The sequence below is a fragment of the Mustelus asterias genome, chromosome 3 (assembly GCF_964213995.1).
Source record: "Mustelus asterias chromosome 3, sMusAst1.hap1.1, whole genome shotgun sequence".
Classification (NCBI taxonomy): domain Eukaryota; kingdom Metazoa; phylum Chordata; class Chondrichthyes; order Carcharhiniformes; family Triakidae; genus Mustelus; species Mustelus asterias.
Genome location: NC_135803.1, coordinates 15,370,633 through 15,384,917, shown reverse-complemented (window position 1 = coordinate 15,384,917; position 14,285 = coordinate 15,370,633). Strand labels below are relative to the sequence as shown.

Sequence of the window (14,285 nt, the reverse complement as noted above, 5' to 3'; positions counted from 1 at the left end):
TGGTTAGCACTGCTGCCTCACACGCCAGGGACCCGGGTTCAATTCCCAGCTTGGGTCACTGTCTGTGTGGCGTCTGCACATTTTCCCCGTGTCTGCGTGGGTTTCCTCCGGGTGCTCTGGTTTCCTCCCACAGTGCGAAAGATGTGCTGGTTAGGTGCATTGGCCATGCTAAATTCTCCCTCAGTGTACCCAAACAAGCGCTGCAGTGTGGCGACTAGGGGATTTTCACATTAAGCAACTTTATTGGCAATGTTAATGTAAGCCGACTTGTGACACTAATAAATAAAATTGTTTCTTCCAGTGTTCTCTTTGGTTCTGATTTTCGATTAGCGAGAGGGAATTATTCAGACTATTGATATACAGTGGAGCCCCGTTTTAACGCGATGGTTGGGGTCCATAAAATATTATCGCGAATTATCGGGGTCGCGCTAAATCGGGGTCGCGCTAAATCAGGGTCGCGCTAAATCGGGGTCGCGCTAAATCAGGGTCGCGCTAAATCGGGGTCGCGCTAAATCAGGGTCGCGCTAAATCGGGGTCGCGCTAAATCGGGGTCGCGCTAAATCACTAAACCGGAAATAGCAAAAAAAAAGGCTCCATTGCGCCATCAAGTCATATCCGATTTCGCGCTAAATCGGGGCGCGTAACATCAGGGTTCCACTGTACCTATTATTATACATCTATGACTGTGACCAAATTCCCCACCAACTCAATTTTCAAGTTTGTTGATGACACCACCGTAGTGGGTCGGATCTCAAACAATGACGAGACAGAGTACAGGAATGAGATGCAGAATCTGGTGAACTGGTGCGGCAACAATAATCTCTCCCTCAATGTCAACAAAACGAAGGAGATTGTCATCGACTTCAGGAAGTGTAGTGGAGGGCATCAACAGGGACGAAGTAGAAAGGGCTTCAAGTTTTTAGGTGCCCAGATCACCAACAACCTGTCCTGGTCCCCCCCATGCCGACACTATAGTTAAGAAAGCCCACCAACGCCTCTACTTTCTCAGAAGACTAAGGAAATTTGGCATGTCAGCTACGACTCTCACCAGCTTTTACAGATGCACCATAGAAAGCATTCTTTCTGGTTGTATCACAGCTTGGTATGGCTCCTGCTCTGCCCAAGACTGCAAGAAACTACAAAAGGTTGTGAATGTCGCCCATTCCATCACGCAAACCAGCTTCTCATCCATTGACTCTGTCTACACTTCCCGCTGCCTCAGAAAAGCAGCCAGCATAATTAAGGACCCCACGCACCCCAGACATTCTGTCTCCCACCTTCTTCCTTCGGGAAGAGGATACAAAAGCCTGAGGTCATGAACCAACTGACTCAAGAACAGTTTCTTCCCTGCTGCTGTCAGACTTTTGAATGGACTTACCTTGCATTAAGTTGATCTTTCTCGACACCCTAGCTATGAATCTAACACTATATTCTGCACTCTCTCATTTCCTTCTCTATGAACGGTATGCTTTGTCTGTATAGCGCGCAAGAAACAATACTTTTCACTGTATGTTAATACATGTGACAATAATAAATCAAATCAAATCAAAAATAGCTAAGAAAGCTTACCCACTCTTCTACTTTCTCGGAAGACTAAGGAAATTTGGCATGTCAGCTACAACTCTCACCAACTTTTGCAGATGCACCATAGAAAGCATTATTTCTGGTTGTATCACAGCTTGGTATGGCTCCTGCTCTGCCCAAGACCGCAAGGAACTACAAAGGGTCGTGAATGAAGCCCAGTCCATCACTCAAGCCAGCATCCCATTCATTGACTCTGTCTACACTTCCCGCTGCCTCGGAAAAGCAGCCTGCATAATCAAGGACCCCACACACCCCGGACATTCTCTCTTCCACCTTCTTCCGTCAGGAAAAAGATACAAAAGTCTGAGGTCACATACCAATCGACTCAAGAACAGCTTCTTCCCTGCTGCCATCAGACTTTTGAATGGACCTACCTCGCATTAAGTTGATCTTTCTCTACACCCTAGCTATGACTGTAACACTACATTCTGCACGCTCTCCTTTGCTTCGCTATGAACGGTATGCTTTGTCTGCATAGCGCGCAAGAAACAATACTTTTCACTGTATACTAATACATGTGACAATAATAAATCAAATCGAACCGAGTGTTAGAATAAAAATGCACTTTGACATTGGGTGAGGTCAAGATGGGGTGAGCTGCGATGTCCACTTTAATGATGCATTGGGATTACTCGAGGAAGACTGAAATCTAAGGAAGAATCCCAGGATCGGATGATATTTAGACATGGAGGGGAGATGAGCGGAATTATTCTCATTCAGAAAGTTTTCAGGACTTGGGACACTCCAGTTGAAAAGATAATGGAATTTGATTCCAGAAATAACTTTAAATAAGCAGATTGTAACCCTTATCCACAAAAAAGACAGAGGATGTGACTATATGAGTGCTTTTTCAAAGAGCCAACACAAACACAATGGGCCGAATGGTCTCCTCCACTGAGTGATTATGTGTCGCTTAGCCGGGTAAACTCTTAGGTCTGAGTTTTCATGGAGTTGCGGAGATTCAATTTTTTATCCAAAATGGTGCTGGGAACCCGCATCTGGAAAACTTGCTCCCATTTCGGAGCGATCCTATTTTCACAGGTAGGGGAATGGGGGCCGGGATGTGCCTCACACATGGGGGAATCCCAAGCTCAGCAGAATAGTATGAGCTCATTCCTGAGTTCACCCAGACCACGTTTTTGTCGTAGTTACGAATTTTTGGAAAGAAATGTCCGAAAAGGGCGATTTAAGTTTGTGGGACTGTCAAGCTGCCAAGTTATTTAAATGATCGGCCTTTTAAACTCTGAAAAGGAAACAGTCTGCCTGTGCTGATGAGTATAAAAGGATTGGCTGTTTTTGATGTTGGGGTCATGAATAGAAATGTTTGGGTTTTTAATAAGGGATTAAGTACTTGAAGGGATTTAAGTGTATAGATAGACTTTTATGACTGAGAGTGATTTTTATGTAGAGAAGTCTGTAATGAATACTTAAAATGTTACTTCGTTTCATCTTAGCATGGCTCCTGAGGTCTACCCATGGTAGATATTGGGTGAGTAAATATAGAGCGCATTAGCGATGGGGGCACGGATTGGCATTAAGTTGGCATAGGGACTATAAGGACCATTGGGTGAATGGGGGCATGGGTTGGCCTGATAGGTATGAGGGGCTATTGGGTGGATGGAAGGGTAGGGGTTGGCATGGACGGGCCTTGAGGAGTAGGTGGAGGGGTGAGGAGATGTGAGGGGTGAAGGATAGATGGCCTAATATTTAACATCACATCTGGGATAAAGTCCCAGAAAACCAAGTCTTCTAAGCAGCCCGCCTCGGCACTTGGCTGTGGCTGCCTCCAAAATCATGCATCTGGGGGAGGGGGGGGGGTGGTGTGGTGGTGAACCCAATCCCAGCACACAATACCCCCAACCCCCAGCCTGAACAAAGGTCCTGCCATTTGGGGCACGTTTGCCAACATGGGTGCAGCAAGCCGGAAAATGTCATGACTCTGGGCACTGACCTTGGGGGCAAGAATTCAGGCCTTGGAAACTTGGCCCTGGTGTTTCAGAACACTTACCATCCCCATAGCAATGACCACATTGTTCTTGGCATGTCCAGTATAAGCGACTGCAGTCAGGGTACATTCTCCAGGTTGAACTCCAGCACACCCTCTAACCCCTCCCACGAGCGCCAGCTTCCTCATAGACTGTGTCATTGGAATGTTATCTCAGCAAGGAGCCAATTGTTGACCAATTATTTCCTTCTCCTGTCCTCTCCCTCCAGCACATGAAGCAGACTAAAAGGTCTGCTTTAACTGAAACTGAAAGGGATGGCACGGTGGCGCACTGCTGTGTCACAGCGCCAGGAACACAGGTTCAATTCTGGTCACTGTCTGTGTGGAGTTTGCATGTTCTCCCCGTGTCTGCGTGGGTTTCCCCGGGTGCTCCGGTTTCCTCCCACAGTCCAAAGATGTGCGGGTGAGGTGGATTGGCCATGCTGAATAGACCCTACGTCAGGGGGATTAGCAGGGTGAATGTGTGGGGTTACGGGAATAGGGTCTGGGTGGGATTGTGGTTTGTACAGACTTGATGGGCCAAATGGCCTTCTTCTGTCCTGTAGGGATTCTATGAAACAATTTCATTCCACACTGAACTTAGTGTGAGTTCAGACTAAGTCCAGGCTTTTGGGCTTTCTGACTGAGGTACAAAAAGAGAAAAAAATCAATTATTTATTTGAAGGTGTGCTGAGGTTACATGCTATCAGTCGCAAACCTGAAAAGCAACAAAACGTCTGGGCAAAAGTTGAGATCCTCAGAATAATATCCAGGCCATTATAGAAGCAGCCATTGGCCATTTGGCTGCATTGGTGGGAGGGGGTGGGGTCTAGAATTGTAGATCTGGGCTGGAATTTTCCAGCCGTTTTCACCGGTCAGGTGTTCCGGTCTCACCGAGAGCAAACCCCGCAATGGGTTTCCTGGTGGCGTGATGGGGGTGGGGGGTGGGGGGGTGGTGGGGGGGAGAGGAGGAGGGGGGGTTGGGGGGGGGGTGAGGGAGGGAAAAGTGAATTCATGGATTCAATGGGAAATCCCATTGACAGCGGCGGGACTGGAAGATCCCGCCGCTGGCCAATGGCAGACAACCTCTCGCCGCCTTGAAACACCCCACGGGAGGTGTGGAGTGTGTCCTCCCACTCCCCCGATTTGCAAGGAGGACTGCACTGGAGGGAGGGGGGGCAGGTGCTGAACAACATGCCCAGGAATGCAGTCACCTCCATTGAACAAGTGCCTGACGGATGTGTTACCTCCTCTGAGACAGCAAGGCTAGTCTGTACGGGGTTCGTTTTCCAGCTGACCAGCCCATAGAATCACACAGCACAGAAGATATCCATTTGGCCCCTTTCACCTGTGCTGGCCCTTTTGACAGAACAATCCAATTTCATAGAAACTTAGAGCACTGGAGGAGACCATTCAGCCCATCTGCTTGTGTTGACTCTTTGGGAAAAGCCGCCATGCTTAATCGTATCCTGTATCTTTTTTCAATAATTTGATTTGATTTGATTCTATTAGTATACAGTGAAAAGTATTGTTTCTTGCGCGCTATACAGACAAAACATACTATACATAGAGAAGGAAAGGAGAGGGTGCAGAATGCAGTGTTACAGTCATAGCTAAGGGTGTAGAGAAAGATCAAATTAATGCGAGGTAGGTCCATTCAAACGTCTGACAGCAGCAGGGAAGAAACTATTCTTGAGCCGGTTGGTACGTGTCCTCAGATATTTGTATTTTTTTCCCGATGGAAGAAGGCGGAATTGAGTATGTCCGGGATGCGTGGGGTCCTTAATTATGCTGGCTGCTTTTCTGAGGCAGCGGGAAGTGTAGACAGTGTCAATGGGTGAGAGGTTTTAGTGATGGACTGGGCTTTGTTCATGATGCTTTGTAGTTCCTTGCGGTCTTGGGCAGAGCAGGAGCCGTACCAAGCTGTGATACAACCAGAAAGAATGCTTTCTATGGTGTATCTGTAAAAGTTGGTGAGAGTCGTAGTGGACATACCAAATTTCCGTAGTCTTCTGAGAAAGTAGAGGTGTTGGAGGGCTTTCTTATCTATAGTGTTGGCATGGAGGGACCAAGACAGGTTGCTGGTGATCTGGACAGCTAAAAACTTGAAGCTCTCAACAATAAGTTCCTCATTTCGAGTTATTTATGCAATTAACTTCTATCACCTTTTCAGGTAGAATGTTCCAGATCTCGAAAACTCCCTGAATTAAAATAATTCTGTTCATCACCGCTTTACATTTGAATATATCTTCCTCCCCAGTTATTACCCACAATCCTGCACAATTCAACCCAAAAATTGATGGCTTGAAATAAATGGAAACACAGTGATACTGGAAGGGTTAAGGGGAGGTGATGGCCTCGTGGTATAATCACAAGACTATTAATCCAAAAACTCAGCTAATGTCTCAGGGACCTAGGTTCAAATCCCATCATAGCAGATGGTGGAATTTGAATTCAATTATTAAAAAAAGAATCTACTGATGACCATGAAACTGTTGTCGATTGTCGGAAAAATCCATCTGGTTATTGTCCTTTAGGGTTGTTGACTGCAGAGTCACAGCAATGTGGTTGACTCTCAACTGCCCTCAGACAACTGGGGATGGGCAATAAATGCTGGCCAGCCAGCGACACCCATATCCCATGAATGAAGAAAAAAAAATATTCCTGGTATGTTACCAGATTTTGTTTTATTCATTTGTGGGACATGGACGTTGCTGGCTGGCCAGCATTTTTTGTCCATTCCTAATTGCCCTTGAAATTGAGTGGCTTGCTCGGCCATTTCAGAGAACAATTGAGAGTCAACCACATTGCTGTGGCTTTGGATTCACATGTAGGACAGACCAGGTAAGGATGGCAGATTGCCTTCCCGAAATGACATTAGTGAACCAGATGGGTTTTTCCCTGACAATCGACAATGGTTTTATGGTTATCAGTAGATTCTTAATTCCAGATTTTTATTGAATTCAAATTCCGCCATCTGCCGTGGCGGGATTCGAACCCAGGTCCCCAGAACATTAACAGATTCTGGATTAATAGTCTGGCGATAATACCATCGGGCCAGCGCCTCCCCTGCAGGGCTATTCCAGTTGGCATCTGGTTGGCTTCCTCTGTGAACTTGGAGTCATCCAAATTTCTGCTGCCTATGTATTAAATTGCACCAAGTCCTGTTCACTTATCCTCCTGTGCTCTCTGACCCCCATTGGCTCCTAGTCAAGCAATCCCTCAGTGTTATAATTCTCATTTTTGTTTTCAAATCCTTCCAGAGTCTCACCTCTTCTTATCTCTCTCGTTCCCTCCAGTCCCACAACCCTGCAAAATATCTGCAGTCCTATCACCCCCACCACATGAACATCCCCAGTTTCAATGGCTCCGTCATGGTTGCCTGTGTCTTCGGTTGCCAAGGCCCCAGGCTCTGAAAAGTCGTCCCTACGCCTCTCTGACTCTCTACCTCGCTTTACTGTTTTGAACACACGTTTAGTCATCTTTTCTAGTGTCTCCTTATATGGCACAAGCAGTGTCAAATCTTGTTTTATAATGTTCCTGTGATGATTAGGCACTACATAAATACAGGTTGTTGTTGTTGTTGCGAGATTCCTTCGGAGAGTTTCTGAGTCCTGGGTGTTTCTAGTTGCAAATGTAACGAATGGCTGATGAAAGTGTTCCTCTGGGCTTAATGGCGTGTCTCTCAAATAAACTTCCGCATCGCTTACCTGCAGAGACTTTTCCCAAGTGCTGGAGGAGGCTCCAGAGACTTGAATGCATAATCCAGGCTGACACTCCGTTGCAGCTATGTCGTTCAGCTGAGACAAGGTTAAACCAAGGTCCCGTCTTCTCCCTCAGATGGACAAAAAAAGACCGCATGGAAGTATTTCCAAGCAGAACAATGTCGATCTATCGCTTGTCCTGGCCAACCAATGCATAAAATCAGATTATGTGCTCATTTATCACATTGCAGTGTGCATAGTGGCCACCACACACCCTACATTACAACAGCGATTACACTTCAAAATTAATTCACCAGGGCTGCAGAGTGCTGTAGGAGGCTCTGAGCCTGTGAAACATAACTATATTGATGAGGTGGACCCGCAGAGACCGTGTGAACTATCCCTACCAGTCTTACCCCACTTGCTTTGACTTGTCACTGCAAATAAACTCAGTAGGGTCAATGTGAACTTGTGGAAACTATAAATATAGAATCCCTGCAATGTAGAAGGAGGCCATTTGGCCCATCGAGTCTGCACTGACCACAATCCCACCCAGAGCCTAGCCTCATAACCCCATGCATTGACCCAAAGATGTGCGGGTTAGGTTGATTGGCCATGCTAAAATTGCCCCTTAGTGTCCTGAGATGCGTAGGTTAGAGGGATTAGTGGATAAAATATGTAGGGATATGGGGGTAGGGCCTGGGTGGGATTGTGGTCGGTGCAGACTCGATGGGCCAAATGGCCTCTTTCTACACTGTAGGGTTTCTATGATTCTATGACCCTAGCTAGTCCTGCTGACATTAAGGGGCAATTTAGCAAGGCCAATCCACCTAACCTGTACATCTTTGGACTGTAGGAGGAAACCAAAGCATCTGGAGGAAACCCAGGCAGACACAGGGAGAATGTGTAAACTCCACACAGACTGTTACCTGAGTCTGGAATTGAACTCAGATCCCTGGCGCTAAGGAGCAGCAGTGCTAACCACTGTGCCACCATGCCGCCCCGTATATATACTGCTGCTTTTTCACTACTAAATGTAATACTTAGAATCAGAGAATCCCTACAGTGCAGAAGGAGGCCATTTGACCCATCGAGCCTGCACTCACTCTCTGACAGAGTATCTTACCCAGGCCCTCTCCCCTGCCCTATCCCGGTAAACCCACACATTTACCATGGCTAATCCCCCTAACCTACACATCTTGGGACACTAAGGGACAATTTAGCATGGCCATTCCACTACCCTGCACATGTTTGGACTGTGGGAGGAAACCGGAGCACCCGGAGGAAACCCACGCAGACACGGGGAGAACATGCAAACCCTTCACAGTCACTCAAGGCCGGAATGGAACCTGAGTTCCTGGCACTGTGAGGCAGCAGTGCTAACCACTGTGCTACTATCCATAAACATTTTTAGTAAAGATCATGAGAAAATTATTAGTCCATGCCAGAAACAAAAGTGTAGACACTTTCATATTGTAAATATTTACACAAGAGAATACGTTTATTTGAAACATTCTGATAAGTTTTATAAGACAATCACAATAACCTTCTAAGAAATTGATACTTAACTTATAGCTCATGGCACGGTGGCACAGTGGTTAGCACTGCTGCCTCGCAGCGTCAGGGACCCGGGTTCGATTCCCGGCTTGGGTCACTGTCTGTGTAGAGTTTGCATGTTCTCCCTGTGTCTGCGTGGATTCACTCCGGTTTCCTCCCACAGTCCGAAAGACGCGCTGGTTAGGTGGATTGACTATTCTAAGTTGGCCCCTTAGTGTCACGGGGACTAGCTAAGGTAAATACATGGGATTATGAGGATAGAGCCTGGGTGGGATTGTGGTCGGTGCAGACTCAATGGGCCAAATGGCCTCCTTCTGCATTGTAGGAATTCTATGATTAATCAAACAAAAATCAGGAGCAACGTTAATGAAGGACAAGGGCAGCAAGAACATCACCACCTGCAAGTTCCCCTCCAAGCCACTCACCACCCTGACTTGGAAATATATCGCCGTTCCTGTGCAGTCGCTGGGTCCAAATCCTGGAATTCCCTCCCTAACGGCATTGTGGGTCAATCCATAGCACGTGGACTGCAGCGATTCAAGAAGGCAGCTCACCACCACCTTCTCATGGGGCGGCACGGTAGCACAGTGGTTAGCACTGCTGCTTCACAGCTCCAGGGACCTGGGTTCAAATCCCAGCTCGGGTCGCTGTCTGTGTGGAGTTTGCACATTCTCCCTGTGTCTGCGTGGGTTTCCTCCGGGTGCTCCGGTTTCCTCCCACAGTCCAAAGATGTGCGGGTTAGGTTGATCGGCCATTCTAAATTGCTCCTTAGTGTCCCGGGATGCGTAGGTTAGAGGGATTAGTGGGTAAATATGTAGGGATATGTGGATAGGGCCTGGGTGGGATTGTGGTTGGTGCAGACTCAATGGGCCGAATGGCCTCTTTCTGCACTGTAGGATTCAATGATTCTCAAGGGCAACTAGGGATGGGCAATAAATGCTGGGCAGCCAGCGACACCCATGCCCCAGGAATGAATTTTAAAAATGTTAGGTCCATTCAAAAGTCTGATGGCAGCAGGGAAGAAGCTGTTCTTGAGTCGGTCGGTACGTGACCTCGGACTTTCATATCTTTTTCCCAATGGAAGAAAAGAGGATGTCCAGGGTGGAAGAGAGTATGTCCGGGGTCCTTGATTATGCTGGCTGCTTTTCCGAGGCAGCGGGAAGTGTAGACAGAGTCAATGGATGGGGGGCTGGTTTGCGTGATGGATTGGGCTTCATTCACAATTCTTTGTAGTTTCTTGCGATCTTGGAGAGAGTAGGAGCTATACCAAGCCGTGACACATCTGGATAAGATGCTTTCTTTGGTTTTGGACCAGCCTATGGGCCAGCTGTAGGACCTTGGTGACCATCGGTAGCGACCGACCCAACTTTTGAAAACCGCTGTGTTCAACACGGATCCTTCATTTATTTTAGTCATGGCAAAATTGGAGCAGCTCCAAGTGAATAAAATCTGTTTGCAGTTGTGTGAGAGACTACACAACAGATCAATTTGGTGGGAGCACAGGTGGAACCGTTTTAGTAACAAGAAAGGTAACTTCCAGCATATTGGTTCCAGTAGAAGTCCTAATCTGAACAGTATAGTTTTCAATTAGGCCAGGAGAGGGAGCCCTTGAAGGTTGTTAAGAGCACATTGCAATGACACTGGCCCTAATGTTATAGAAGTTCAAGAAAACAATCTTAAATGCAAATTCCTGCAAATATCTTTTATTCAACAGTTAAGTTTGAAGTGCATTTTGGGGTCAACAGACCCGTTTGACCAGTATATGAGTCATAAGAGTTAGTAGTAATGAGATGTAACTGTCTGTCCAAGTATCCCGGCATCTCCACATCAAGTAATGACTCAGCATCCGTCTTGCTCATCACTCAACTGCTTCTCAAAGATCTTGGCAGCTTCACGTTGGAAATGATCTTTCGAGGTTGTGAGTTGTGTAAAGTTCATGTGTCACAATTGGAGCCCGCAGCAGTTTTGGCCAAAAAGCTATGAGTTACAGCATCATGTGACAGGCTTCCTTTTATTTCCTGTTGGCAGAGTTTCCAGATTTATCATGGGGGTTGGCCTTTGGGCGTGTCACCAGCACACCAGGTTCGAACAACCTGCCTCAGGTGCTCAGGTGTACGACAAAAGGGATTTCTCCATTGGCTCCCTCAACCAGCAACCAATGATCTGGTCATTCTCACTGCGCGGTGTGCATATTGATCGATTATTGTCACAAGTATTGGGATACAGTGAGAAGTATTGTTTCTTGCGCCCTATACAGACAAAACATACCGTTCATAGACTACACAGGGGAGAAATAAAGGAGGGGGTGCAGAATATAGTATTGCAGTTACAGATAGTCTGATGGCAGCAGGGAAGAAGCTGTTCTTGAGTCGGTTGGTATGTTATCTCAGACTTTTGTATCTTTTCCCCGATGGAAGAAGGTGGAAGAGAGAATGTCCGGGGTGTGTAGGGTCCTTGATTATGCTGGCTGCTTTTCCGAGGCAACAGGAAATGTAGACAGAGTCAATGGATGGGAGGCTGGTTTGTGCGATGGATTGGGCTACACTCACGACCTTTTGTAGTTCCTTGCGGTCTTGGGCAGAGGAGGAGCCATACCAAGCTGTGATACAACCAGAAAGAATGCTTTCTATGGTGCATCTGTAAAAGTTGGTGAGAGTCGTAGCTGACATGCCAAATTTCCTTCGTCTTCTGAGAAAGTAGAGGTGTTGGTGGGTTTTCTTAACTATAATGTCGGCGTGGGGAGACCAGGAGAGGTTGCTGGTGATCTGGACACCTAAAAACTTGAAGCTCTCGACCATTTCTACTTCGTCCCCATTGATTTGATTTTGATTTATTATTGTCACTTTGCTGTGTGCACATTGTCTGACCCTCACTGACCCTCACTGAGCCTCACTCTGACCCTAACTGACCCTCATTGTGACCCTCACTGTGATCCTCACTCTGACCCTCACTGACCCTCACTCAAACCCTCACGGACCCTCACTCTGACCCTCACTGTGATCCTCACTGACCCTCACTGTGACCCTCACTGTGACCCTCTCTGTGACCCTCACTGACCCTCACTGTGACCCTCACTGTGACCTTCACTGTGACCCTCGCTGACCCTCACTGACCCTCACTGTGACCCTCACTGTGACCCTCACTGTGACCCTCACTGTGACCTTCACTGTGACCCTCACTGTGACCCTCACTGACCCTCACTGTGACCTTCACTGTGACCCTCACTGACCCTCACTGTGACCTTCACTGTGACCCTCACTGTGACCCTCACTGACCCTCACTGACCCACACTGTGACCCTCACTGTGACCCTCACTGTGACCCTCACTGACCCTCACTGACCCTCACTGTGACCCTCACTGTGACCTTCACTGTGACCCTCACTGTGACCCTCACTGACCCTCACTGTGACCCTCACTATGACCTTCACTGTGACCCTCACTGTGACCCTCACTGACCCTCACTGTGACCTTCACTGTGACCCTCACTGTGACCCTCACTGACCCTCACTGTGACCCTCACTGTGACCCTTACTCTGACGCTCACTCTGACACTCACTGACCCTCACTGTGACCCTCACTCTGACCCTCACTGTGATCCTCACTGTGACCCTCACCGTGACCCTCACTGACCCTCACTGACCCTCACTCTGACTCTCACTCTGACCCTCACTCTGACCCTCACTGACTCTCACTGTGAGCCTCACTGTCAACCGCACCGTGACCCTCACTGACCCTCACTGACCCTCACTGTGACCCTCACTGACCCTCACTGTGACCCTCACTGACCCTCACTGTGAACCTCACTGACCCTCACTGTGACCCTCACTGACCCTCACTGTGATCTTCACTGTGACCCTCACTCAGACCCTCACTGTGACCCTCACTGACCTCACTGTGACCATCACTGACCCTCACTGACCTCACTGTGACCCTCACTGACCCTCACTGACCTCACTGTGACCCTCACTGACCTCACTGTGACCTTCACTGACCCTCACTGTGACCCTCACTGACACTCACTGTGACCTTCACAGTGACCCTCACTGACCCTCACTAACCTCACTGTGACCCTCACTGACCCTCACTGACCTCACTGTGACCCTCACTGACACTCACTGTGACCTTCACTGTGACCCTCACAGTGACCCTCACTGACCCTCACTGACCTCACTGTGACCCTCACTGACCCTCACTGACCTCACTGTGACCCTCACTGACCCTCACTGTGACACTCACTGTGACCCTCACTGACCCTCACTGACCTCACTGTGACCCTCACTGACACTCACTGTGACCCTCACTGACCTCACTGTGACCCTCACTGACCCTCACTGACCCTCACTGACCTCACTGTGACCCTCACTGACACTCACTGTGACCCTCACTGACCTCACCGTGACCCTCACTGACCCTCACTGACACTGTGACCCTCATTGACCTCACTGTGACCCTCACTGACCCTCACAGACCTCACTGTGACCCTCACTGTGATCCTCACTGTGACCCTTACTGACCTTCACTGCGACCCTCACTGTGACGCTCACTGACCTCACTGTGACCCTCACTGACCCTCACTGTGACACTCACTGTGACCTTCACTGTGACACTCACTCTGACCCTCACTCTGACACTCACTGACCTCACTGTGACCCTCACTCTGACACTCACTGACCCTCACTGTGACCCTCACTGACCCTCACTGTGACTCTCACTGACCCTCACTGTGACTCTCACTGACCCTCGCTGACCCTCTCTGTGACCCTCACTGTGACCATCACTGACCTCACTGTGACCATCACTGACCCTCACTGACCTCACTGTGACCCACACTGACCTCACTGTGACCCTCACAAAGAGTAGTGGGAAGTCAGAAGATTGGGAAGGCTATAAAAACAAACAGAGGATAACAAAGAGAGAAATAAGGAAGGAGAGGATCAAATATGAAGGTAGGCTAGCCAGTAACATTAGGAATGATAGTAAAAGTTTCTTTAAATACATTAAAAACAAACGGGAGGCAAAAGTAGACATTGGGCCGCTCCAAAATGACGCTGGTAATCTAGTGATGGGAGACAAGGAAATAGCTGAGGAACTTAATAAGTACTTTGCGTCAGTCTTCACAGTAGAAGACATGAGTAATATCCCAACAATTCAGGAAAGTCAGGGGGCAGAGTTGAATATGGTTGCCATCACAAAGGAGAAAGTGCTAGAGAAACTAAAAGGTCTGAAAATTGATAAATCTCCGGGCCCAGATGGGCTACATCCTAGAGTTCTAAAGGAGATAGCTGAAGAAATAGTGGAGGCGTTAGTTATGATCTTTCAAAAGTCACTGGAGTCAGGGAAAGTCCCAGAGGATTGGAAAATCGCTGTTGTAACCCCACTGTTCAAGAAGGGAACAAGAAAAAAGATGGAAAATTATAGGCCAATTAGCCTAACCTCAGTTGTTGGCAAAATTCTA

General features: G+C 47.9%; 1 long non-coding RNA gene across 1 annotated transcript in view; it reads left to right on the top strand.

The window, feature by feature from the left end:
- Positions 1-14,285, top strand: part of LOC144483049 (uncharacterized) — a 29,539-nt gene that overhangs the window by 1,164 nt on the left and 14,090 nt on the right. The window lies entirely within an intron of this gene.